We start from the raw sequence: 26370 nt of genomic DNA, 5'->3' as shown, positions 1-26370 counted from the left end.
GGGGTCAGGGTCATAGGATGGCCCAGGCTACTGGGCCAGGACCGTCTGTGGTCACCCCCACAGCCACCATCACTCATAGTGTCCTAGTAGACACTGGGGGACCCAGCCTCTTTAAGGAGGGTGATGCTGGGGGACAGGGCCACTAGCATGGCCCTGGTCACGGGTGTGCTTGGGTGTGCACAGCCTGGCACCTTGGGGCATTTCCTCACTTCATGCCTCTCGAGAGGCCCCCCGAGGGCTGTCCCTGATCAGGAGCAGGCCATGCCCCCTCCTGGCTCCATTCCATCCCCTCTTCCCTTGTTCTCTCCACCTGTCTCCTTCATCTTCATGGTGCTGTGGGGGCCCGTCTCCACCCTCGGCACCCTGCAGGAAGGGGACAGGTGGACAGGAGACAGAACGAGTGGATGAGGGGCAGGTCAGTGGAAGACAGGCCCAGCCTGCCCCGTTGGCCCCAGGATGCTGATCTGACACTGGCCTCTGAGAGAGGGTGGTGGCATGCGTGGCGGTTGTCCCTGTGGCCTGCCTGCCTGGAGTGCCTGCTCACCCACTGCCTGGTCCCCACCTGCCTCGGCCTTGCCAGCCCCTCCTCTGCCCCCTTGTGGGCCTGAGATGGCTGTTGCCATGGCAACCCTGCTCATTCAATCCAGGGATAATGAAGCCAATGTGTTTTTCATTTCCATGAGCTGGAGTGCGGAGCAGGGCAGAGAGAGGGGCTTTCCCCTCTTGGCCCCTCCTTCCCAGGGAAGAAGCAGACTGCAGGGAGACAGTGCGTGGGGCCTGACCAGCAGACTGAAGCACACCAGTGGGATGAGGCTGAGACCTGCAGCCACTCAGCTCTCTCTCAGCTCACCACAGTGGGCATGTGGCTGGGCAGTGCCAGCTAGATGGCAGGCCTCTTTGCCAACACTCAGCCTGGAAGAGGCGTGGTGCCCCAGAGACTGAGTGGGGGTGCAGAGCCAGGCAAAATGGGGTTCTGTTTCTGGCTGTGTGACCTCATACTAGTTACCTCACTTCTCTTACTCTAGTAGAACTGAGTTCACCAGGCACTAACTAGGTCCCATCTGAGTGGCTGGCCTTCTGCAGTCCCTAGGGATCCAGACAGAACCCAGACAGAGCCCCTGTCCTCTAGGAGTCCACAGGTGAGTGGGAGAAGGAATTCATATCAGGCACCCTTCTCAGCTATAAAACTGAGGCCAGTAACTTTTACCTGTTGCTACCAGTAACATTAACTCTTGGAGTTACCCTTGGAGGGCTGGCACATACAGTAAGTGTTTTATGTGCTAGCATCCCTCTTCTTCTCCATCCTGGGTTCCTGGCCTGCAGCACAGAGATAGCAGATGTTTAAGAAATGTTCATGTGTGAGTCAGCAGTCACAGCTGCCCGACTCCTCTCCTTCCTCCAGGGTCTGGACTGAGATGGGCCCACTCCTCTGGAGGTGGAACCTGGGCCAGAGCAGAGCAGCGCTGAGCCAGGCGGGGGCAGGGCTTCATGCGGCCCTGGCTTGGGAGAGCAGGGCTGTCTGGGAGATCCACGGCCCATGGTTGCCACCACACACCTCCCCCAGCCCTTCTCCAAGGGCAGGAAGCCAAAAGCACTCACGCAGAAAACCCTGGCCTGTCTCCCCCACAATAATTCAATCACCTTGGAGACCAGTGGCCCTCTCTCCGGCTGGGCTGACAGATTAGAGCAGGAGGGAAGGAAGCATGCGGGGGTGGGGGAGGGGTGGGGGAGGGGTGGGGCAGGGATGCCGCTGTGGAGAACTCAGAGCAGGGCTTGAAAAGTGAAGACATGAACCCACCAGGAGGAGATAGCCTTAATCTGTCTTCCATAAAGCTGTCTCAGGGCCACCAAGGACGTCACCAGGGCAGAAGGGGCTGAAGATGGCTCCTCCTGGGACCTCCTTCACCCCCGCCCAGCTGGGCTCCAGCTCCAACTGGTGAGGGGTCAGGGAGGAGGGGAGCTGGATGGGCTTGCAGGTTAAAAGGGGCAGGAACATAGGAGGGGCGATGGTGGAGAGAATGGCGCCTCTGGTAGGCGTCACTCACCAACACACAGTAGGCACTCTGTTCACGACCAACTGAGTAAGGGACTGCGTGGCCACACCTGCAGGTTGTCAGTAAGCAGTGCCTTGGTAGCAGGCTGAAGGGCGGCCATGAGCACTCGAATGGGGCCCATTTGCCCAGTTCACAGATGGAGAGACAGGACAGGTGGGCCAGAGTCACACAGTTAATCAGAGCCACTGGAAGACTTTCTAGCATGAGGGTCCCGGCCAAGCTGCCCTCACCATGAATTATGCTGCAGGGTGGGGGGCATCTCCCCAGAGTCCCCAGCAGCACCCCATCACACCCAGCCCAAGCCAGCAGCAAGCTGCTTGTGATGAGGATACTGCCCTGGCCCCTCCTAAGACCCCACCATGTGGCCATTAAGGATCATGTCTAATAGGAGCATTGAATGACTCTGAAGTCTCCTCATGACTTAGTCCAAAAGAGAAGAAAAGAACATTATAAGGTGACCAGAAAGAAACATACTAGAATGATGACCAGGATGACCTCTGGGTGGGAGGACTACAGGGCAGTTTTATTTTTCTTCCTTCACTTTTCTGACTTCCAGACTTTCTGCAGCAAGCATGCATATACTTTACAATAAGGAAAAAAAGGACATTATTAAAGTTTAAAATAAGTCACTTCCACTAAATGTGTGAGATTCTCCATTTACAGGACAAAGTCAAGCTCATGTTGGGTTAGGCAGCATCTGTGCTTAGGCACCCAGGGCCACACACAAGAGCCTCCTCAGGGACTGCAGGCCCTGTGAGGACATCCCGGGGCAGGAGGCAGGGTCCGGGTCTGCCTTCCCTTGGTGGTGTGTGTTTCGGCAAGTCCTATGCCTCTCTGTGCTCTGCTGATCTCCCCCCGCCCTTCTCACCTCGCAGAGTGGATACGAGGACTAACGGGTCTGGGTGTGCTTGAACTAAACCTGTAAGCCTTTGTCAACTGGGGGCACAGGGCGGCTTCTCCAGTTAGAGGGGTGCTGTCTGGGGCAGAGGGGCAGCTGAGGTGCCTCCAAAGACAGGGCCGAGGGGCCTGGCCTGAACAGCTCCAGGAGGCGAGGCCAGCTTTCATCCCCTGTTTACAGTGGAAACACAGACTTGAAAAGGCTTCACTTTTCCACTGTTTTTGTGGCGGTGCTCTGGGGAGCAGGGCTTCCTGAGAGCGAGGCCAGCTTTCCAAGGCCACACTGAGTCCAGCCCCAACAGGAAACATCATGTTTTCAATTTACAGGTCCCTGCCAGGCGCTGTGAGCAGGCCCACGCTTCACTGGCCCGGCTGTCTGGGGAGAGCAAGCCCAGGCCCTGCTGCAGCTGGGAACTGAGACAGGCCGGGTGGGGTCCCAGGAGCCAGGGGGCCTCTTGTGGGATCCCTGAGGGGCCTCATTCCCAGTGCATGGCACAGTTTGTACGGTTTTGTCAGCAGCAGATGCATTGGAGACACATTGCTACAAACTCCAATCCCTGGCCTCCTGGAGCTCACATCAGCCAGTCCTACCTTCTTACTGGGTAGATGGGGAAACTGAGGCCCACAGAGAAAAGAGACTTCCCAATGCCATCAGATTATTAGTGAAGAAAGACTGACCTCAACCCAGACTGGCAAATTCCCAACGGGGTTGATGGGCAAAGGGGGACGATGACAGTGATGGCAGCTCACCTCCACTGCACACCTCTCCCAGTCTAGGTCCTGCAACCTCCAAAAGCCTTGCTATCAAGCAGGTCCTTGCCAGCCCCTCCTATCCCCAGGTGCTTCTGGGAAATTCCCGGTAAACTGAGCAATGCTTGCAAGAGGGGTGTTCATTCAGCCAGTGTGTTATGCCAATGGGCTGTGCATTGGCACCAGGAGGATGGAGGGCTGACTCCCTACCTCCCTGAGCCTCAGGATTCCAGCAGTATGATTGGGAGGGTGACTGGGTTGGACTGTCAGGAAGACCTCGGAGCTCTAAGATCTATGCCTCTCTCCTCCCCTGCCAGACTGTCAGCTCCATGACGCAGACACCCAGTCTCTTGCTCAGAGGCATCCCAAATACCCAGAAGAGCGCTGGTCCATCATAGGTACTAAATAAACATCTGCTAAATGACTAACTGGTGGTGGCTGGAGGGGGCTCCACTCACACGGTGGGTTTGGAGAAGCCTGGGAGCTCTCCCCGCTAGCCATATATTAATGACATTTCGAGAGGCAGTTGAAATGGCCCTGGAATGTCATCCTGGCCCGTTGGGCCTCCGGAACACGTGCGGTCTGTGTGGCTGCCCCATCCCCTCCCTCCATTGTGTCCTCCAGCCCCAGCCTAGGATGCACAGTGCCCTCCCTGTGCCCTGGTTTCTCACTTTCTGGGACTCCCTGAGCTCTAGCATTAGACAAAGGGCACATTTTCAGGGAAAATAATCCCTTGTTTGTTTGTTTTATTCACAAACTCTCCCCTCTCTGCCTTTTCCCATCCAGGACATTCCTGCTCTCAAACAGGAGCCACTCTCCAGGCTGGATGATGGCCAGGCTCACACCGGCTCCCAGGAGTCCTGTGGGCTAAGCCCGGAGGGTCTGCTGCAGCCAGGAATGCCGGGGCTGCCTGCAAGGAGTGGGCTCCACACTGTGGCTGCAGGTTGCCTTCCTGCTGGCTGGCCCATGGGGAGTGGGGAGGAACCTGAGCCCAGCCCAAGGATGGGCAGAGATGAGTGGTGTGAAGGGTGTGGTGGCCAGGGGGAGGGACACATACATGCGGGTCTGTACACACACACACACACACACACACACACACACACACACACACACACAGAGTGCACAGATTAGAGAAGTCCTCAGAGGCAAGCAAGCACCAAGGTGGAGCCCAGACCAGCCCAGCGATAGAGAGGAGGCCTCCTGCAGGAAGGGTGCCCTCTGGTGTGGTACAACCCAGCTGATCGGGGCAGGACAAACCCAAGTGAGAGACACGATGCCAGACAGACAAAAATGGGTGAGCAAGGAGCACTGGGAAGTACAGGCATGATCACGAGAGGAGGCCCACACACAGAAGGAGGCAGAGCTGGAGCGAGAGGCAGACGGGCAGCTGTGGCTGCTGAGAAGCGTGAGGGCAGTGGGACAGAAACAGGTAGGCAGAGGACACCTTGGGGCAGCTGCCCCACCCTGGGCAGACTGCTCTGGGTTTCTTTTGGGTCATGAATTAGGGTAAGGCTTGCTGCCACCAGCGGTCTCCCTCCCTATCTGGGTGCTATGATATCAATGTCTAAGACAGGCCACTGAGTCCCCACTGGCTCCTTGCGAGGACCGCCTTGCTCTGTACCTGTGAAGCCTGGTGAGGTGACCTGGAAGGTACACATTGGCTCTTCTCTTTCCTAGCTGGCTCCAACCCTCAGCCTCAGCTCACGCTCAGAGAGAGGCCTGGGAGGAAGGTCAAAGACACACAATGGAAGGAGAAAAGCCCCCATGGAGGGCAGGTGTCACCTGGGGATGCTGCGCCCTCCTCTGCAATGGCCTGGGCTTCTTCGGGCAAAGCCCCTTATGTCCTCAGTTTCTCCCATCCAAAGGGGGTGGGACTGTTGGACCCTCGGATCCCCCAGCCTCTGGCATCCAGAGTTTTACACTGAGCCTGCATCTTGTGTGTGTCACGTGTTTTCTGTGCACTCCTACCCCAAACTCAGCCGCATTTCTGAATTAACACTTTGAGCTCTTCTATGCCCCACACCAACTGGGCTTGGATTTTAAAGACCACACTTGCAAAAGGACATCTCAGCTACAAAGGGGATTCCCAACATGAGCATCCCTTCCCTGCCAGCACCCAGGGGAGCAGAGCCACTCTCCTGACAGTGTTTGGTCTCTGTCCTCTGACATGCTAGGTTTCTATGAAAGCTCAGTGAGAAATGGCACACAGTCATTCTACAGATCAAAACCTTCACCGGCTCCCCACTGCCCATCAAATGGAGGTGCAATCTACTGGCAGGGCCTCACCACCTGCCACTTCTCCTACTCATCCCTTTGGAGCCGACAACTGGGAGTCCAGGGATTGGCGTGCCTTTGTCTTCACTAACTCTCTTCTGTCCAGTTGGTCACGGCCCTTCCCTGCCCCTCCCAGTGGGAGCTGTGTGTCCCCGGTGTCCCCGACGCTGACCCCACCCTGGCTGAGAGAACTGTCCTGGGTGATGCTGAGAAGGGCTCCAAGCTGCAATCTAATATGGGCAGGCCTGCCGCAAAGCTGGTGGGTGCAACCTGTGCTGGCCGCTTCAGCAATCCCAGTGGAATCTGAGGAATGCACCCACGATGCACCTCACCCTCCAAGCACCCAGCAAGTGGGCCCCATGAAGCAATCTGAGGATGAGCAAGAGCCCTTGGGAGGTCAGGGAACCTGAAGTTTACAGACCAGCTCCATCGGGAACAAATTCTGACATGCCCTCCAAGAAGCTTCCCTGATCTTTCTGGTTGGCAGGGGTCTCGGTCCCTTGGGGTGGATGCTCTGTGCCAGGGTCTGGCTGAGGGTTCAGGCTTGAAAGTTAGATGGAGCCACGTTCAAATTCTAATCCTACCTCCCAGTGGCTGTGTGATCACGAGCATATTACTTAGCGTCTCTGTTCTTCAGTTTACTCATAATTGTAACAGATTTCTACGAAGATTAAATTAGATAATACATATAAAATGACTGGGGTAAGTGCTAATTAACACAGCTACCATTAAGATTCCCCCAACACATAACACACACTCTACAGGATAACATAGTGATTAACAGCAAAGATTTGGTCTTAAATCCTGGCTGGGTAGTCTTAGGCAGGTCCCTTGCCCTCTGTCTGTTAATCAAGGTATATTCTCAAAATTCTTCCTCATTACACTCCTGGAGAAGCCACCCCGCCCCCTGCTCCCCGCCCCACTGTCCACTGTCCTCTGTGGCCTAAGGGGCTTCCTAGCAACAGGGACACTAGGCTGCCCTTGGACCCTTCGGTCCTAATCTGCTCTCAGAGCCTCTAGGCCAGGGACATCCAATCTTTTGGCTTCCCTGGGCCACATTGGAAGAATTGTCTTGGGTCACACATAAAATACACTCACAACAGCTGATGAGCTAAAAAAAAGAAAAAAGTTTGCAAAAAAATCTCATCATGTTTTAAGAAAGTTTACGAATTTGTGTTGGGCCACATTCAAAGTCGTCCTGAGCCACGTGTGGCCCATGGGTCACGGGTTGGACAAGCTTGCCCTAGGCCAGTGCCACCTCCCGGGAGTTCCTCAGCCCAGAGCCTTCCCTGATACAGCCAAGCAGGCCGAGCAGCCCAGGCCCCAGGGTGTCCAGGGTCAGCTCATTCTTGGTGCAGAGCCAGCAGATTTGGAAAAATCATATTGTACTGAGATTAAGTGCCTTTAATTCCTGTGAATCCCCCATCTGACTCACTGCCTCCTCTCCTGGCTGGCCCCACAGTCACTACCATTTAAACACCTGTATTATCAAACTGCCGGGCACCAAAGGCTGGCAGAAAATTTACTTCCGTTACAAAGGACCAATTCAGGGGAAGGGCCCATTATCCAGCCACTGGTTGTTCATCTTTCCCATGGAGCTGGGAAGGTATGAGAAGGACCTGTGTAAAGTTTGATAATGGAAGACTTAAAATGATTTTTTGGAGAGTTCGTGTCCTCCTCTTTTGTGTCAAAAGATGCCAACGGTGGCCCTCATGCTCCATATGACAGGAGTGAAGGTTGGATGGGATGCTCCTTAGGTTGAGTGAGAGGCCAACCGAAGGCCAGTCTGGAATTTAGGGTCAAAGGACCCAAGTTCCTATCCAGTTCTGCACAAAGTGTCTATTTTCCTAACTTCCCTCTGTCTCAGTTTCCTCATCCATAAAATGGAGATGATACTGGTCCCTACCTTATAGGGTGTCACTGGGATCAAATAAATGATGCCCTGGCTGCTGACACTGTTATCATTATTACTATTATCATAACCATGACCATCTAAGGGCTTTGTAGCTGGCCTGTCCTCTGCCCTTCAGTGACAGACATGCCACAGGTGCTCATTTTCCTCCTGTCCTAGAGGCTCTAGGGAGGGTGGGTCTGTCTAAGGCATACACCAAACACTGGGTACAAATGTGCCCCAGGGAGGCTCCCAGCTGGGCCCTAGGCGTCCTCACCCGCCATGTTCCTGCTTGGTCAGGTGTCACAGTGTGCCCTTAGGAGGGTGACGTGTGGCTCTGAAGGATGCCCCCAGCAGGCACCCACTACTCTGGGTTCCAGTGAATGAGGCTGAGCTGCTGTGAGCCCTGCCCCTGCCCCAGAGGCCTCGCACCCTATCTCCTCATCCCTGCTGCTTCCTGACCTGAGCTCTCGGTTGCTCTGTGGATACTTGAGTGTATGTGATGTACCCTTCATTTGGTCAGCATTTATTGAGTGCCTACTACATTTAAAAAACAGTGCTCTGTGCTGGTCATTCACTTCATAGGGATATGGCCTACGATGTACCAGGTCTGAGCCTGTGGCTGCCTCAATAGCATGGCTCCGTCCTTGCTGGGCCTTCCTGTCACAGGACAGGGCCAGGTGTGTGCCCAGTGATGCTCTGGTACAAGCACTATCACCTGCCCCAGCCCTAGCCCCACCTGAAATTCTTGAAATGCTCTGAGTGTCAATCCATTACAGTCATCCTCCTCCAGGAAGCCTTCCATAGGCCCTCACTCCCCAAGGACTCCTCCTCTTTTGATCTCAACACATCCCTTGCCCCGTGGACACGGTGCATCACAAATTCTCTTCCTGCATGTGACCTACAGTGGCCTAGACTGTGAGCTCCCCTGGGGCTGGCACAGGTCTGTTTCTTTGTCTCCTGAAGAGCCGAGCACAGACCCACACAAATAGTAGGTGCTTACTAAATACTGCTGCCTTACTGAGTACAGATAGAGAGTGCAGTGGAGAGGGGCTGACTTGCGCAGAGGCCTGAAGGTGGGTGCTGTACCAGGCACCACATGTGAACTAAGGACCCAGTGGGACTCCCAGCCCAGGAAGGAGACAAAGCTCTGGCCCCCGGCATCCTCTGAGCGACAGCCCAGGCCAGTCCCTAAGTTCTAGGCCCTGGCCTCATCCCCGGTGGAGTGAAGGCCCGGCAGTGAAGAATTCCTTCTCTGGCACTAGCCCAGACCCAGCTGCCTCAAACAAGATCTCATTAGGACAGGGCCAGCTTTTTCACCTCTGCTTATTAACTCCCCTGAGCAGCAGTGAGTGGAAAACGGGAGGGAGCAGGGAGTGTGAGAGCCTTTTCATTTCTGGAGCTCACCGCACTGTGCGTGGATATTTCTGGAAAGCTTCCATGGGGGCTGCCCTGGCTGGGGTGGGAGGACCCATGGGCTGGGAGGGGGTTGTTGATTTAGGCTGACAGTGCGGGTCCAAGAAGGGACCAGTGTTCAGGAGCAGGCAGCCCCTCGGACCTGTCCTGAGATGGCACTCTTTTCCTAGGGGCTCAGCAGCTTAAGTTGAGGGCTTAAGCCTGGCGGGGCTGCCCATCCTAGATGGACCACACAACGAGAGGCATGGTGGGCCGCATGGGTTGGCCCAGAGACCAGATTGTGAGCCACGTGGAGCTCCCAGAGCTCACATCCTCCTAGCCAGCACGTTCCACTTTGGGCCTCAGTCTCCTCATCTGTAACAAGACAGGGAGGGCTCTGCGGGGTCATTCTGCAGTTCCAATGCTGCAGGCTTTCATATGTGTTAACTATTAAGGCTCCCAGATGCCTCAGAGGAGCTGCAGGACTGCCCCCACCCACTCTGGCCTCCGCCCTACCTCCCAGTAGGTACCAGTTAGTGATCCAGCTCAGCTTACAGAAAAGATCTCAGATCTGAGTGGACTCCGCTAATGCCTGCAGAGTTAGGGCCTCCTGGAAGGCAAGGGAATGGCCAATAAATGGCATGTGACACCCAGGGAACAGCTTCTCTATCTATCCCTAGGGCTCTGAGGCTGGCAGAAGGCTGCTGAGCCAAATGCTCTGTGGCTAGAAGGAATGGGGCGGAAACCCACAGATCTGCCCCAGGGAGCCTGGTAGAGGGGACATCAGGGAATGTCTGTCTGATTGTCATGAGGTTTTAAGGGGAGAAAGATCCCTGCCAGGTCATCTAAACCCCTGGTTTATCAGTGTGAAAACTGAGCCACAGAGAGGAACTGGCTCAAGTCTCTAGGCCAGCTCCCCTTTGCAGGCACCAGTGTGTCCCAGATTGGCCAGATCGCAGGTATTTTCTGGGGGCATCTGTTTAAAAATTGGAGGCCTAGGCCCAACTCCAGATCTACAGAATCAGACTCCAGGAGAGGGGCCTGGTGATCTACATTTAAACAGGTGTCCCAGGTGGCCTGGGTGTGCTAGCATGCCTGGGAAGCACTGCGTCTCCATCTCAAAGTATCCTCCTGGAAGTTCCCACTTGAAAGCTCAAGAGAAGACCTGGGGGTCCATCGTCTCTGGAGAGGGAAGTGTCTGGGTCCAGAGCTAACAAATGCCCACCTCAAGCAGATGCTCCTGTTTGAGGGGTGGGAGGTATCTCCCCAAGGGCATCAGTCTGCTGCTAACAGAGAGGACTGGTGCTGTGTAGCTATTGCTGCATTTTATCCTGCCAGGTGGGTGCACTGCACCCCTTTACAGATGAGGAAACAGGTGAGTCGAAGATGAAAGAAACTTGTCCAGACTCACCTGGCTGATAGGTGGCAGAACAGAGATTTGAACCCAGGACTGTCTGTCCCTGAAACCCACACACTTTGACCACACACCACACTTTATCCCCTATCACACTGAATTTACATGAGCAAAACTGTGTAGTGACTTCTCCAGCAATGGAGGTGTCTGGGCAGCAGCTGGGGGAGTCAATACCAGGGATGAGACGATCTTTATCAGCCCTTCTGGAGCTGTGGCTGTGGACAGGCTAAGCTGGCTGCAGGATGCAAGGAAGTCTGTTGCATTTCTTCCATACACAGATAAAAATGCTCCAGATTATTTATAGGTTCTAGTGCATCAAAGTCCTCCTGGCTCAATCCTTGACCATGCTGGAGCTGCCAGGCAGGAGGCAACTGGGAACTCCTACCTGAGAGGGAATTGCTGGGGGCAGAGGCAACGAAGCACAGGGGGCTGGCACCCCAGGTGGTGACAAGGGCAGGGGTTGGGGGCTGTGACGGGAAGTCTGGGTGAGGCCAGGGCCCAGAGAAAACTGGCAGGGGCTATTGGCAAGGGTGAGGGCCGTCTCATGCCAGCCTGTCCCACCAACCTGAGGGTGGGCCAGATGGAGGTGGCACCACGGGAGCAATTCACAGAGGTTATGAAGCAGAGATGTTCCCCTAGGCTCCAACAGAGGTCCCTAAAGATGCCTCAGGGGAGCGGTAGAGGGTCCCAGAACAGCCGTGAGGCAAGATGTGCTTGCTGTTTCCCAAACTGGAGCTGAAGAAGGGTGAGAAGCACTTAATGGGGGAGGCAGATGTGAGCAAAAAGCTTCCAAAGGCTCAGCAACCATAAATTTCCTGCTCTCCGTTAACCAGTCAGCTCCCTGGGGGCTCTAGAAGGTTTTCTGGGGCCCAGCTCACCCAGCAGCCAGGGTGGACAGACACCTGTGGGGGTCACACTGAGGTCCCTGCCTCTTCCTTCCTCCTGTACTGGCCACAGCCCCGAGCTGAGACATCAGTCAAGCAGACCTGATACCCAGGGAGCAGGGCTGAGAGCGTGACCATGCGCCACACGATGCACAGCATTATTTCTCGTGGAGTCCGCACACAGCCTCCGAATCCTTCTTAATACGGCCCACAAGCACATTAACAACTGGGATGCTAGACATCACCTTGTTGCTATGCCCAGAGGAAGCTGAGGGTGCACAAGCTGGGTGCCTGTCTGTGGCTTTCAGCTGCCCTTCAACACAGAACTGGCCAGGGACTGTGCTGGGGACATGGTTCATAGCCTGCCCTGAGCTTTCAAGGAGTATACGGTCTAGTGGGGAAAGAGCAGATGGCTGGCTTGGAGGAGCAGAGACAAAAAAAGGCCATGGGGTGCCTGTGTGCAGATGAAGGAGGGAATGGGCTGGGGAAAGAAAGGGGGGCTGTTGGCTCAGTACACTCAAACTCCGCAGCCCTTGCTGGTGGGAGGAGGTAGGCCCCCAGGGGAGCTCCGCTTTGGGTAGTGGCACCAGCCCTGTCTGCAGTGGAGGGAGACGAGCACCTGAACTTTCCGTGACTCCCTGCCACACTGCCTGAGCAGAGGCAAACAAGAGGTAGATCATAAATGGAGCGTACAGCCAAGTGCAGCCTAAGGGGGCTTGCAGGTAACAAAGAGGAAAATCGGCTCCAGAGGGTGGAGGGCTCTGGAGGGGCTGTTCTGCCGCCAGCCTGACTCCTAAGAAACACCCCACTTTGGGAGAACTCTCTAGGCCAGCAGGGGCAGGGCCAGGCTCTGGGGAGTAAATCCCCTCTTCTCCCTCCTAGCCTTGGAGCCATCCCTGCCGCAGGCATCCTCCACTCGCTGGAGACCTGGGCTGGTTAGCAGGACACAACCTTTGGGCACCTCTGAGATTCAGACTCTGCTGGCTGATGTGGGAGGGGCTGGAGGGCAGGGGTGACCTTTCCTGGGAGGAACAAAGGCTCTCACCCTCCTAGCTCCGTCTAGGGTGTATGCGCACTGTCAGGAAGCTGGGAGGGATGAAGGGCAGGACTGGCCAATACATGGCCCAGCCTGTGACAGCTGCTTGGTCTGGGGCTGTTTGGGCATGAAGTACAGGGCAGCCTCAAGCACTGAAATCTACTGTGGGCGATGTGGGGGGAATGAAATCGCTCACATCGCCTTTCCTCTATTCATTTCAGGTTCAGTTGCCTGGGTTCTAGCCATGGTCCTGCCTGCCTCGATATATCTTTAGGACAAGTGCCCTGTGCCTTGGTTCCTTATTTTGTCCTGCAGGACAGCAGTGGCCTTGCCTACAGAGACAGCCTGTGCTCTGCAAACTCACCTGCAGGATTTCCTTCCTCAGGCCTCAGTTTCTTCACCTGCAAGATGAAACAGGACTCTCCAAGCATGCGCCGTGCAATACAGCTAACAGTGGAGACTGCAATGACTGGATTTCAAAGACTTCGTATGAGAAAGAATGTAAAATATCTGCCCTGTGAATCCAATACATTACCATCCCAATATGTAATCAATGAAAAATGAAAAACAGCCTGGTGGGCAGTCTGATGCACACTTTAAACGGCAAGAAGAGTGTCGAAGGAAGGCTCTGGATTTAGGAGGCCTGTCCAGGGAAGGCTACTGGGGCCTCCAGGAGGCACAGGTGTGGCCTGAGGAAGGCTTCCGAGGATGGAGCCATGAGGCAGCCCATAGAAACTCAGGCCGGAGCACAGAGTGGGAAGGTGTGAGGAAGAAGAGGGGCGGGGGGCAGCGCGGTGGAGCCGCAGCCCAGGGCGCTGGCAGAAGGCTAGCATGTGATGTGCCTGTGAAAGGAGGCTGGGGCCAGATGGCGGTGACTTCGAATGCCAGGCTGAGTCGGCTGGGCACGCAGCAGGCACTTCCAGGAAGACTGGCTGACCAAGGCCGGGGACCGAGGGAGCTTCCCGAGGGCGTCCAGGTGAGTGGTGGGGCCTCTGCACCTCACAGGCCACTGAGACCCTCTGGGCCTCCACCTTCCAGCTTCCTCTCCCTTCAGGAGAGGACAATTTACTTATTCATGAGCATACAAACGCTCCCACCAGGCAGCCAGCTCCTGTACACCTCACTTCTAATTATAGCAGGAATTTCATTAATGCTGGAGGGAGATGCCAGGTTTCCAACCACCCCTTGTTAGTGGGCACAGGCCGCCTCTCGTTCTCCTGCTCCAGCTGGTGGCCAGCAACCCACATGCCCAGGACGGTACAAGGCAGCTGCAGGGTGGGCTAGCAGCCTGCACTCCTGAGCCAGGAGGTGGCCGGCACGGCAGGGCCATGGGAGGGGATGGCACCTGCCCCCACCACCTGGCCACACACGGAGTGCAGCCTCCAGCAGCTGGGAATGTGGGGCTGTCTCAGACCCGCCAAAGAGCAGGGTGGGAGGGAGTGGCATGTTGGCTGGAGCCAGATTTAGGCAAAGGCAGAAGGTAGGGAGGCCTCTGTTGTGCAGAGCCCTGAGGATGACAAGAAGCAGTGACACAGCGGCACGGTGCAGCCGTGCTGCTGGGAGGCCTGGTAAGGAGTGGCCCTGAGAAGGAGAGCAGAGGTGAGGAGGTGCAAGGACTCTGGGATACGCTGCAGGGACAGGGAGGCGTGTGGCGGCGGAGGCAGCCTCTGGGATGTAAGAAGACAGGAAAACTGGGCAGGAGAGAGCTGCAGGGAGAGATGAGGACAGACAGCCATGGGGAGATGGGACAGAGACAGGCAGAGATGGACCCACTGCCCCACCCTGCAGGGAGAGCCCAGACACACACACACACACACACACACACACACACACACACACACACACAGCTGAGCTGCAGGGAGAGCCCAGACACACACACACACACACACACACAGCTGAGCTGCAGGGAGAGCCCAGACACACACACACACACACACACACACACACACACACACACACACACAGCTGAGCTGCAGGGAGAGCCCAGACACACACACACACACACACACACACACACACACACACACACACAGCTGAGCTGGGGCTTGGAGGCCAAGGCCGGAAGAAGTAAAGAAATGACTAGTGCCAAGTTAGGCTTGGCTGCTCACAGAGGACCCCCCTAGCAGACCAGGCCCGCCTAGGGGGAGCTGGTTGGGCCCACCCAGAGACTTCAGGCCAGAGGCTCAGGGTGTAAGTCTGTGGCAGGAGGCATGGCCGCCAAATCCATGCCCTCCCGTGACCACGGGGAGCTGTCAAGACCTCCAGCTGTGGGAGGGCAGGTCCGAACTCTCGGGCCTGAATGCTTGGCCCCCACACTGCCCCTCAGTCAGCTCCACTGTGGTCAGGGCCCCCCAGGCCAGTCTGAATGTGGAGCCAGTGTGCACCTGGAGGTCCTGACACACACAGGAGGGAGGGGTCTCCCCTTTCCTTGAATACTCATGAATATTCACACAGCCTCACGTCCTGCTGAACAATCACACCCATACACAGGCACACGCTACTTCGCACACACTTACACACAAGCACACAGCCACACACCCTCCTCCCTCCCTCCCTCTGGAAGCTCTGAGTCTCCCACAGCCACTACTCAGGCTAGGGTGCACTGTCATCCTGGGTCTCTGGGCAAGGAACCCTGGTCCCACATTAGGGCCAGAATGAGAGAAGCTGCTAAGAGGAAACCGGCTTTGTCAGGCCCAGCTCTGGCTCCCAAACTGAGCTCACCCGGGCAGGGGAGGAAGGCTTGGAGAACACACTCCCCATCTGCTGCCCTCTCCTGAAGGATCGTGGCCCAAATCCCAGAAAGGGAAAGGGAGCTGCTGAGGTTACACCAGACAGACCAGCATATCAGACCTAGGTCGGAGGCCCCCACCTCCCAGACAAGGGCTTTCTGTACCTCCCCACCCCTCTACCCAACCCACAACCTGTTAGACACCCCCTGATATAAGGAGTGTGGCTCTTTCCCTCAACCCTGCTCAGTGCCCCTATGTCCATGCAATGGGGCCAGTCAGCGGGGAGCAGGCACTGATGCCTCAGCGCCTGTATCCTCGTCCAGTCCTCCCCTGGGACCTTTGGGAACGGGCTCCGGAGGGAACAGGCTTCCTCCCCATCAGTGCAGCCTCCCCAGTAACCATCCTGGAGAGCCTCATGCTCTCTCCCAGACTCAGGGATGCTCCAAGCCCCAAAATCCACTGTCCAAGTGGCCCATACAGCCGCAACCCCAGCTTGCACACAGTTTAGTGATGAGGAACTCATCACCTCTGCAGGAGGCAGCTTTTTAACATAAAATCTCCAGATAGCTCAGACTCTTGGAAAGTTGAATTGGAAGATGCTGAAGAGATAGCATGGTTGCCACTAAGGGGCCTGAGGTCTCCTGGCTGGAGTTCACCAAGCAAGACTGTCCTTTCATCATTAGCTTGGAAAGTGACAGAACTGGCCCATCACCCTGACTGTCACTCCGAATTATAACAGAGCTACAGTCACAATATCCTATAGCCAGTAACACCTCCTTCACTCAAGACAGCTACCTAGGATGCATGAGAATCACTCACTCACTCACTCACTCACTCACTCACTCAATTAACAGAATATCAATGGGGCCACTGCTCTGTGCCAGGGACTAAGACATGGTAGTGAACAATGGTTCATTCAATGTTCTTTTCAGTTTAACAGCTGCCCTTCACCCATTTTACAGGTGGCAAAGCTGAGTCCAGGGAAAGGCAGCAACTTCTCAAAGCCATACAGGGAGCCAATGGTCAAGAGCGGAGCCCCACGCTGCCGCTGTTGGTGCTGACAGTGGGCCAGCCCTGGGAAGAAGGAGAGAAGGCCGCATGTTCGCCGTCCCCACCCCCAGCCGTTTCTAGGACACCAAGGTATTGATTACCACCCTCGCCTTAGAGTGGTTTTCTTTTCTTTTTCCACCAAGGCTTTCTCTTCCTCATTTTTTTTTTCTTTTTCAAAGAATCAACTCGAAGCTGCTCCTATGATTAATTACCAGCTGCCTAATGCTCCGCCACTGGCAATTTCTGGAAAAGGAATGAATTACCTTGAAAAACATCCGAAAAGAGAACCCACCGTGAAGGAGAATTTCAAAGGTTACCAGACAATTAGCAGAGGGTTCCCCTAGCCTCATCGAGTTGCAGGCAGGCCCCATCGGGAGAGGCAGGCCACCAGCCTGAGGGCCACCCTCTGGCTCCAGAGAGCAGCGGACTTGGCGGGCTGGGCAAAGGCTGCAGGGCAGAAATGGAGTGGCTTTCCCCCAGCAGCTCCCATGCTTGTCCTGGGGCCCTGCCCCTGGCCTCTAAGGCCTTATGCACTGGTTAATCCTGATGGACCTCGGTTCAAATCCCCATTCCAGCACTGATGGCTCTGTGGGTTTCCTAACCACGCCGAGCCTCTGGAGAATGAATTAGACAAACCTCCCCGTGGGATTCTTGTGGGGGTAAAAAGGTATTAAAGGAGCATAGTGCCTGACACACACACAGCAGATGCTCACGAGACTGTGACATTTAAAAATATTCATGGCTTCTAAGCATCCTCACAGCAGCTCTGTCAGCAATGTCAGTATAATCAGCCTCATTTTCAGATGAGAAAGCTGGCTCTCACACAAGGGAAGGGACTGGCCCAAGGTCATGCAGCCAATCAGCAGACAGCTGGGATTTCCTGCAGCAGGAACGGAGATGGAGCCTGGCTCTCCAATGTCGGAGCTTGACTGAGGCTCGCCTGGCCCTGCCCCTAGGCCCCTGGAAGCGCTAAGCTCCAGGAGGGACGCTGAGGGCCGCAGGGGATGTTAGGAGACAGCTCCACACCAGGGCGAAGACTCCCCCCTCCCAGGCTGCCCCAGCACCACGACGCCTTGGGACAAAGGGCTCTGGGCCAAGTAAGGATTTTTGTGAAGTCTCTCATCTCTAGGTTGAGAGTTGCCAAGTAAACAGGGATTACACAGGTCACCCTCGGGCACAGGGCCAAGTGAGATCAACCCTGAAATGCCACCCCATGATGAGAAATGCTGGGGCACGGGACAGAGCTGGGCTTGACCTCAGGACCTGCTGGCCCCGACCTCAGGACCTGCTGGCCCCGACCTCAGGACCTGCTGGCCCCAGCTGCTCTCAGTTGCTCCTCAAGGTGCCCTGCCCCCCTTATCAGGCGGGGGGTCCAGTTCGTGTCCATCCTGGCACTGGTGGGTCCTCAGGGGGAGCAGGGTGGTGGAAACTGAGGTGTGTGGGGAGAAAGGTGGGTCCTAGCACCCTTGAGGAAAAGGGCTGACATGTCCCTAGTCCTTGCTGTGTGCCAGGTGTGTAGTCTCCTCACTGCGAGAGTGGAGCAGGCACCGCCATCTCATTCCCATTTGATAGATGGGTAAACAGAGGCACAGAGTAACCATGCATGCCAGTCAGGATTTGAATCCAGATGGTCTGACCCCAGAGCCCAGTGTATGCACCTCGGCATGTTTGTGAGAGTGGGCAGAAGGGGTGGGTAGCCCTGCACCCATTTCAGCCGACATGCTCCTGCTCACCCAGGCCTCCTTTGGTGGGGCTGCCCATACTCCACAGGGTTTAGAGTGGTGCAGACAGGGCTGCTGTGCCAAGACCAGGTAGCCAGACCTGCCCCTCTCCCCGGGCAGACCTGCAGCCCCCACCCCTAGCAGCTGCTCTAGAGAAAGGCCAGGCCAAGAGGTCCCTGGGTGCCAGGTAGACGGACGGCCCATTGGGGGCATGATGAGGTCCCAGCAAAGGTGGCTTGTGCCCACTCCTGCCCCTCAGGGCTGAGGCCCGAGTCAAAGGTCCAGCGTGCTAGGGCTAGCACCTGCCCTCATGAGGACTCGCCTGCGTCCGACCCAGCCACCTCCCGCCAGCCCCGTGGCACACCTACCTCAGTGATCTGCAAACCACCAGTGTCCCACACGCCGGTCAGCAGCTTGCGGCCCCTCCACCTCACTCCAGCTCCATCCTGCTGCAATGAAAGTGGGAGGTCAGCGGGTCTACCCACAGTAGAGGCCCGGCACTGACCATGAGGCCACTGCCCACTGCCACCGTATCATCCCCATCTGACAGAGGAGGACTCTGAAGGGACATGATGGGGTGCCCTGGCATAAACAGGCCCCTGACTCCCCACACCTGCCAGTTACTGGTTATGTGATTACGGATATGCTCTCAGACTCTCTGGGGTTCAGTTTCCTCACGTGTCAAAGTGGGGTCAAAGTATGTCTCAAGGTCACCGGGAGAATCCAAGGAGATGCGATGACAAAGGCACTTCGCATTCACTCATTCATTCAACAAACATTCAGCAAGCATGCTGATGTGATAGTGATCCCTACCCTTGCGGAGACTCAGACGAGAGCAAAGAATCAAATGATACAAAAGTAAAAGCAGTGCTTGCCAGAAACAAACAATGAGTCCAGGAGCCACACAGCAGAGACTCAAGGTCCCAGGTGGCCTCTCTGGAGAAGTGAAGTTGAGCAACAAGCCAGGGAGAGGCAGACCAAGATGCGGCAAACAGCATTCCAGGCAGAGGGAACAGCATATGCGAAGACTCCAAGATAGAGAAAAGTGCCTGGCCCAGTGGAGGGCTTGGGGTCTGTGGTGTAGCAGATGCACTGAGCAAGGGAGGGGTGCCGTGAGTGGAGACCAGGGGCCAGGGACAGTAAGAAAGAGGGTGGGCAGGAGCCACAGCAGCATCTGGGCAGCTGAGGGATGTGACCCTAGTTCTAGTTTAGGAAGCCCCCATGGCTGTGAAGGGAGAAGGGCTTGGAGGAATAGGAGGAGGCAGAAGAGCAGTGGGGACGCTGCTCCAGGGTCCAGGCCAGAGACAGTGGTGCTCGGGGCAGAGATGGCAGCAGGCAGAAGTGCAGGGCCTGCGGGTGCACTGGGAGTGTGGGCACACAACCATCCTTGTTGGGTGGGGCTCAGCTGGCCCACCTCCTCAACGGCCCACCAACACGCCCCCCACTGCCCACAGAGCCCTGAGGGCAGGAGGGAGGATGACACCCAGAGGCCTGGCTGGTGGGCTTCTCTGGGGTCTCAGCTGGAGGCTGGGATGTGCAGAACCCTGAATTCAAGCTATGGCTGTGAAGGTGCCCCGATGCATGGCCGTGAACAGTCACTGTGCCTCTCTGCACCGGAGTGCCCACCCCTAAAAACCAGGAAACCTGACTGCAGGGCTGAGCTCCTCTCAGAACAAAGATCGTGGCTCACAGCGGGAGAGGTGGTGCCCACATCACGTGAAGCATAGGCCTCCATACACGCCAAGGGGCTCGGTAAGGTCCTCAGCCTGGGCTCCACCTCACTGTGCACAGGCAGGGGCTCCCAGGGAGAAACAGTGCCCAGGGCCTCGATAAGAGGCAAAGAGGCCTGGTGATTGAGAGGCAGGCTCAGTAATCACAAGGATCTGCTTCAAATCTTGGCTTCGCCCTCGTACCAAGTGTGTGACTTGGACACGTTTCTTAAGCCTCCCTCTGCCTCAGTTTCCTCAACTGTTGTAGGGGATATAGAAATAAAGAGAAGGCCTCCCTCAAAGAGCTGTGCAGACTGTGTAATGCACTGCATGCGAGGGCCAGACACCAGTGGCTCTCCACACACGTCAGCTGATGCATGGATGACCCCGTGGGGGCTGGTGCTGGGCTCCATGAGTGCTGGAACCCTACACCCCAAGATCCTGGGACCAGGCCCGGTGTCCCCACCCCAGCCATGGGGAGAAGAAGTGGCTCTACATCCTAACCTTCTGGCTCTGGCAGCCCCCAAATTCTGCTTACCTTGGAAATACAAACAGTTTTGGGGTTCACTGACCCCAATACTTCCCTTTCACTGAGGAGGAAACTGAGGCCCAGAGACAGGCAGCGTTTGCCCTCATCTGGGGTCATGCAGTGAGTCAGTGACTGGGGCAGAACTGGAGTCGGCCTCCTGCCTCCCCACCGCCCACAGCTAGGCCTTTCCCAAAGGCAAGCTGGCCAGCAGAGCCGCTGACAGAGAGAAAATAATTATCTTGGCAGCTGAGACGGAAGCCAGAGCCGAAAAGCCCTCGCTCCCCAGTGAGCATCGGCCAGGCCCGGAGAAACGGCGTCGGGCCATCAGCGTCTCAGGGGTGCTCGGCTTATGATGCACGCACGTACCTCACTGCCCCAGCCGCCCCAGCCCCTTGGTGTTGGGCTTGTGCAAAGGGGCAAACTGAGATCAGAGAGGGGAAGGGACCCAGCTAGGGTCACACAGCCATAAGTGGGGGTGCTAGAATTTGAACTCAGGCTCTGGTTGGGGGACAGTGAGCCTGCATTGGACCACCCTGCTAGGAAAGAGAGAAGGAGTAGGAGGGCACTCTGTATTGAGTCCATATTGTGGATTGTGCCCTGGATATTTCCTTTAGCACTCAGTGAAACGCTGTGAGGTAGACACTGACATCCCTGATTTCCACACGAGGCCAAGAGGTTCTATAACCTCCTGAGGTCGCACAGCTAATAAGCAGCTCACAGGAACACAGCCGGGATGTGAGTAAGCAGCCCATCCCCACTCACAGTCTGCCCGCTATGCGGCAACCAGCCGGAGAGCCTGAACCCTGCCCAGCCCTGGGAGCTGCTCAGCAGCCCTGCTCAGGGCCAGACGGCGCCAGGCACCCCTCATGCTGCGAAAGGCAGGCTCAGGAACCAGGAGCCTGTGCCATGCTGTGCACACCCACCCCAGCTCTGCTGGTGCCTTAGCTGAGGCCCAAAGCCTGTGTGGGCTTGGCCTCCTGGGGAGTTCAGGGAGAAGAGAGGGCAGGAGACGAGGTGTAGCCCCGTTTGCTCCCAGCCTGGTCAGACCGCAAGGATAAACCACGAGGGGCTGGAGGGGAGCGCTCTTTTGTGGAAATGCCTTGGTGCCATGGAGTGAGTGCAGCCTGAGCCTCAAGGCCAGTGGAAGCCCACCCAATCTCCCCATGAGGCAGGGACCCCAATGCTCAGATAGCTCTCCCAGGCACCCTCAGCACAGCACTCTCACTTCTGGGGTGTGTGAGACCCTGACCACACGGCAGCTTCTCACTGCGAGGCCAGAAAGGGCAGCGCGCCGACAGCAGCCTGAAACACCCCTCACTCTCACAGTGCATCTGAAGCTCCCGGGGGAGGGGAGGCCAGGACTCACTCCTGCTTTGCAGAACATGACACTGAGAAGGATGGGGCTGCCAGAGGTGTCCAGCTGGAAAGTGACAAGGCTGAGTCTCAGACAAGGCAGATGTCACTTGGGGGTAGGGACTGTCCTGGGACTAAGAGGGGTTCCCCCCATCATATCTACCTTCCCAGCCCCACCTCCAGGGATCCCTGGGAGGACCTGGGTGTGGGCTGGGGTGGAGGCACTCGGTCATGTTGACCCGGGGCTGAGTCTGACCCAGAGAGATGCAGGATCAGTCAATCCAGGATGCCTGGAGGGCAGTGGTGCCCGAAATTTAGGACCGGGGTGGCTCCAGGGCTGCGGCTAAGTAGCCAGTTGCTCTCTACAGCTGCTAAGGCTTGGGAGTCCACACTTGGGGCTGAAGCCCTGGCCCTGGCCTCAAGGGTTAGGGCAAGAGTGGGTAGAATTGGGTTTGAACACTTGCTGGGTGACCTTGAGCAAGTCACTAGGCTTCTCTAAGCCCCCAGCTCCTCTCTAAGCAGGGGCCGACCGCCCTCCATTGGCTCTCACCAGAGAAGGCTCCAGGTTGCACTGGGGGAGGGGGCAGATGGCCCTGGGTGCTGTGCTGGGCAGGGGTTACACCAGGGCACCCTCAACCTGGAGTTCAGGGCTTCCATCACCAGGCCTCAGCTCTTCATGCTTGCTGCTGACCACACACGTGCCTTGGCCCTGATAGCTGTGAGGCCTTAACAAGATACGGGGTGTGCAGATGCAGATACCAAGGAGTTAAAAGCTCAGCCCATGGTGCCCATCCAAATCAGGGTAATTGCTCAAGGTTATAAGTGGCCAAGTGGGGATCAGAACGGTGGTCACAAGGGTGTCCACCCACATCTGGTCCAAGCCGCCGCTCCCCTGGCCAAGCTGGCGGAACCAGCTCCCGCTACACTGATCCTCAGGCGCCTGAGCTGTTCTACCCTCATTTTACAGATGCGCCAAACAGCTGCTGGTCAGGCAACAAGCAGACTCTTGGGGTGACAGGGGATTCCCCAACTTGGAGAACCCCACCGCCACACACATCCCCTTACATGACCCCAGGGACAGGCCCCTGTCCTCCCCTGGCGGGCCAGTGCTGGCTCCAGGAGCAAGGCAAATATTTACCCCATGGTTATCCAAATGGGGCTGGCTGCCCCGCCTCCTGCATTCCTGAAATACCTGTTCCCTGACCTCACCAAGCTGGGGGTGGGGATCCAGACACAGGGAAGAGCCAGACCCAGGCTGGGCCAGGGTGCAGGCCAAGGCCCACGGGCCAGAAGGATGAAGCAGCCCTAAATCACCCCTCCAGCCATGCACCCACCAGGGGAGGCTCCAGGGTGCTCTGGACATTGAGCTGGACATTGGCCGGAGCAAGGACCTCCCCATGGACAACAAGGGGAGAGGGTCACACTGCCCCAGGGTTCTGTGGCACCAATGCCACCTCAGAGCTCCTGTCATTAGGCCTCAGCTGTTCACACTTGCTGCCAACTGACCACACACACGCACACACACACACACACACACACACCCCTTATGCCTGCAGAGAGAACCATTCAACCTGCTCAAACGTGGTAGATTCTCCCACCTGCCAGGCTCCTTCCTCAATAACCCTGGTAGCTCTCACTGCCCCACTCCATCACTCCATCCTCGCACAATCCTGTCACCAGGGAGCTGTAAGGTCCCACTTTACAGAGGAAGAAATCGCTCAGCAGAGAGCAAAGGCCACACATCACACAGTGGCAGAACAGGAGCCGCAGTCCCCTACATGGTGCCTTGTGCAGCTCTACGTCTCGTCACTGTCCTTTGGAACCCTATCCATCCTTCAATGCTCAAAGAGCCACCTCCTCCATGCTGCCTTCTCTGAGAGCCACCTCCAAGGTACCCTCCCTGAACTTCCAGACATGCTGGTGTTTCTTTTCGCTTGCATAATTAAAATTAGGTGCCTGTTTATCTCTTCAGCCTCGAGGCCCATAAGGGCAGGGACCTGGTAGTCCTCATTCCAGGCACAGCAGAGCTGAACCCAGGGACTTGGTGCTCTGGGAGAACTGCATATCCTCTCAATCTTTTCACCGAAGAGCAGTAACTACAGTTGGCCTCAAGGAACAGAAATGAATGAGGACCTAGGAAGCTGGTAGTTTGGGGTCTGCGGGAAGTCCTGGGCGGGGCTGCCTGAGAGTCCCGAGGTACGCTTGGTTCAATCATCCTGTCGATCTTTACCTCCTGTGAGGAGGCTCCAGGATGCCCTCCAGCAGACAGTAGGCACTGTCTTCCCAAGCCCAGCCCTGGAAGCCCAGCCTGCCTGCTGGGCCTGCTTTCCGCTCCTTGCCACATGCCCCTCGGCTCCCTCACCTTTCTCTCTCCCATGGGGAAGGCTCGAAAGTGGCCAGGGAAGGGTGGACAGGCAGCTCTGGGCTGACCTGCTGGGAAGGCAGGAACACCAGGTGAGAAAAGTGCAGGCCTGGCAAGCTGAGATCGTGGGAAGTCGTGGCCGGTACCTGCTGCTGGGCCCTCAGGACACCTCCATGTGTGGGAAGTTCCTGTGGCCAGAGGACATGCCATGCAAACCTAGGGTCCCCAACCTGGCACCGTGGGGACCCAAAGAGTGAGAACTGGGGAAGAGGAGTGGGGGGGTCTCTTAACTACCCTCCCCACCCACCTAACATCCCTGCAACTTGGTTTCCTCATTTTAAAAATGGGGCTATAAAGTGACTTCTAGAAGTTGTTCATTTCATTCATTCATTTCTTTATTTAAAAACAACTGATGACAATGCCTGCTATCTGGCAGAGAAGGAAAAGAAGGAGAAGAGGTAAAGAGTAGGGGTGGGAGGGGTGGGGACGGGGCCAAAGGTCAGCACTTGCCCAGCCTTTGTGCTTCCCCAGGGTGCTCACACACTGTGTGACACCAGTGGGGAAGACACAGGAGATAGGTAATCCTCAGATAACTAGGGGCATGTGCACAGAGTGCTGGCGGGCCAGCCCAGCTCAGCCTGGAAGCAAAATGGGGGGCAGAGCCACCGTCCCTTGGGCAGTCTTTCAGGCAGGAGGGTACCTCTCCCTGGGCAAAGGCCCAGAGGCTTTTGGGGAGCTTTGGGCTGAAGAGAGAGCTGCAGAGGGCATGAGTGAGCAGGGCGCAGCTGCATTCGTGGGGCAGAGGCACATGCACACATCCCTGGGGGCCTCTCCAAGGCCTTGCTCCCTGTCCAGTCCTGATCTACTGTGCTCTCAGGGCCAAGCTGGAGGGACACTTCCTCTTGGAGGAAGAGCTCATGCAGCATCGCCCAGGCCCCAGGAATGACTTCTGCCCGTCCTGCCTCAGCCGTGCCCTGGCTGGTGGTGCACATGCGTGGCTTGTCTGGCCTCCGGCCCCTGCCAACCTAGTCCCTTGGTGCTGGACTTGAACAAAGAGACAAACAGACCAGAGAGAGGGAAGGGCCCAGCCAAGATCAGACCATGATAAAAACGGGAACTAGGATTCAAACTAGGATTCAGAAACAAATGACTCAGGCCCAGTCAGGGACTGGCTTCCCTTTCCTTTGAGTTTGCATCAGACCCGGAACTGGGAAAGGGAGGGGGAAAGCTGTCCCGACTGCCCCAGCCAACACCTCCAAGCAATCAAAGAGGCCTTGAGCTCTGACAGGTGGCCCGCTCAAACCTGAGGAAGAGGGATGGGGCTCCCTTCTCCCCAAGTCACCAAATGAACAATTTCTGCTTTAATCAAGGGATGAGGGCACAGCATAGAATGGTGGTGGCCTCTCTGGGTTCCAATGCATCTAGGTTCCGATGCATCAGAGAGGCCTCAGTTCTGACACTTACTTAGCTGCATGATACTGGGCTAGGAACTTGGGTCAGTTTCCTCATCTGTAAAATGGGGGATACTAAGAGTCACTACTCTCACAGAGTTGTTGAAGGACATAACAAGATTAGGCCCATATGCATGTGCACAGGAAATGCTCCGTAAACAGGGGCCATAAGTCATTATTATCACTGGCTCAGGGTTGCTGCCCAGTGTAGACTTGGGGTCCTGCCTGGGATGGGGGCACTGAACCCCGTATCACAGAGATAGAGAAAGACCCATGGCTCTGGGAAGATGAGTCCAAGACCAACTCAGGAGAGGCTTCATAGGCCCCCACAGCTGGGCTTCGTAGAACCACCTGCTCCCAGGACAGGGTCCTCACCTCCTCTTCCACAGAAGCAGCCTAAGGTGTCAAGCATCCTCCAGGTGCAAAATCCATGCCAGGTACTCCCTTCCACACCCACCACTCATCAGGCCCCATAGGGTGGGCACAGCCATCCGTTTTCCAGGGACCGAGGTCTTGCTTAAAGGGGCGCCTAGCTGGGGGTGGCCAGACCAGGTCCCCCGGCACCCACCTGGGCCCTTGCCACTCGCAATGCCAGGGTTCTAAGTGGAATTTCCTGCTGGTGGCCTCTCTTAGAAGTTTTGCCTCTTGCCTCTGCCCACTCTGCTTGGTGCCAACCACCTGGCCCTATGCTTCTGAGGGCTGCCCTAGAGGGCACCCCATCCCACCTCTGGGAGGCCCCCAATCCTAAATGCCCTGCAGCATTAAATGGGCCTAGCAGAAGCTCTCAGGAGAGTCCTTGGAGGTCCTTGGGAAGCTCTGAGTGCAAGCCTGCCACCCTACAGAGAAGGGGACACAAACCCAAAGGGGGTTT

The 26370-nt window shown here is 56.5% G+C and overlaps 1 protein-coding gene across 8 annotated transcripts in view; it reads right to left on the bottom strand.

Moving 5' to 3' along the window:
* ZMIZ1 (zinc finger MIZ-type containing 1) overlaps positions 1-26370 on the bottom strand; it is a 248024-nt gene that overhangs the window by 136348 nt on the left and 85306 nt on the right. For 5 of the 8 annotated variants that reach the window (XM_034930952.3, XM_034930956.3, XM_034930955.4 and 2 more), the window contains exon 4: positions 18464-18544. The exons of 1 other annotated variant lie outside the window; for it this stretch is intronic. The gene's annotated coding sequence lies outside the window, so the exon portion shown is untranslated. The remainder of the gene's footprint in view (positions 1-18463; positions 18545-26370) is intronic. 2 more of the 8 variants (XM_034930953.3, XM_063607451.1) reach the window with 1 other exon arrangement.

The sequence above is a fragment of the Pan paniscus genome, chromosome 8 (genome assembly GCF_029289425.2).
Source record: "Pan paniscus chromosome 8, NHGRI_mPanPan1-v2.0_pri, whole genome shotgun sequence".
In the NCBI taxonomy this organism is placed as follows: domain Eukaryota; kingdom Metazoa; phylum Chordata; class Mammalia; order Primates; family Hominidae; genus Pan; species Pan paniscus.
Note: the sequence above shows the minus strand (reverse complement) of the source record. Positions and strands in the feature narration are given on the sequence as shown.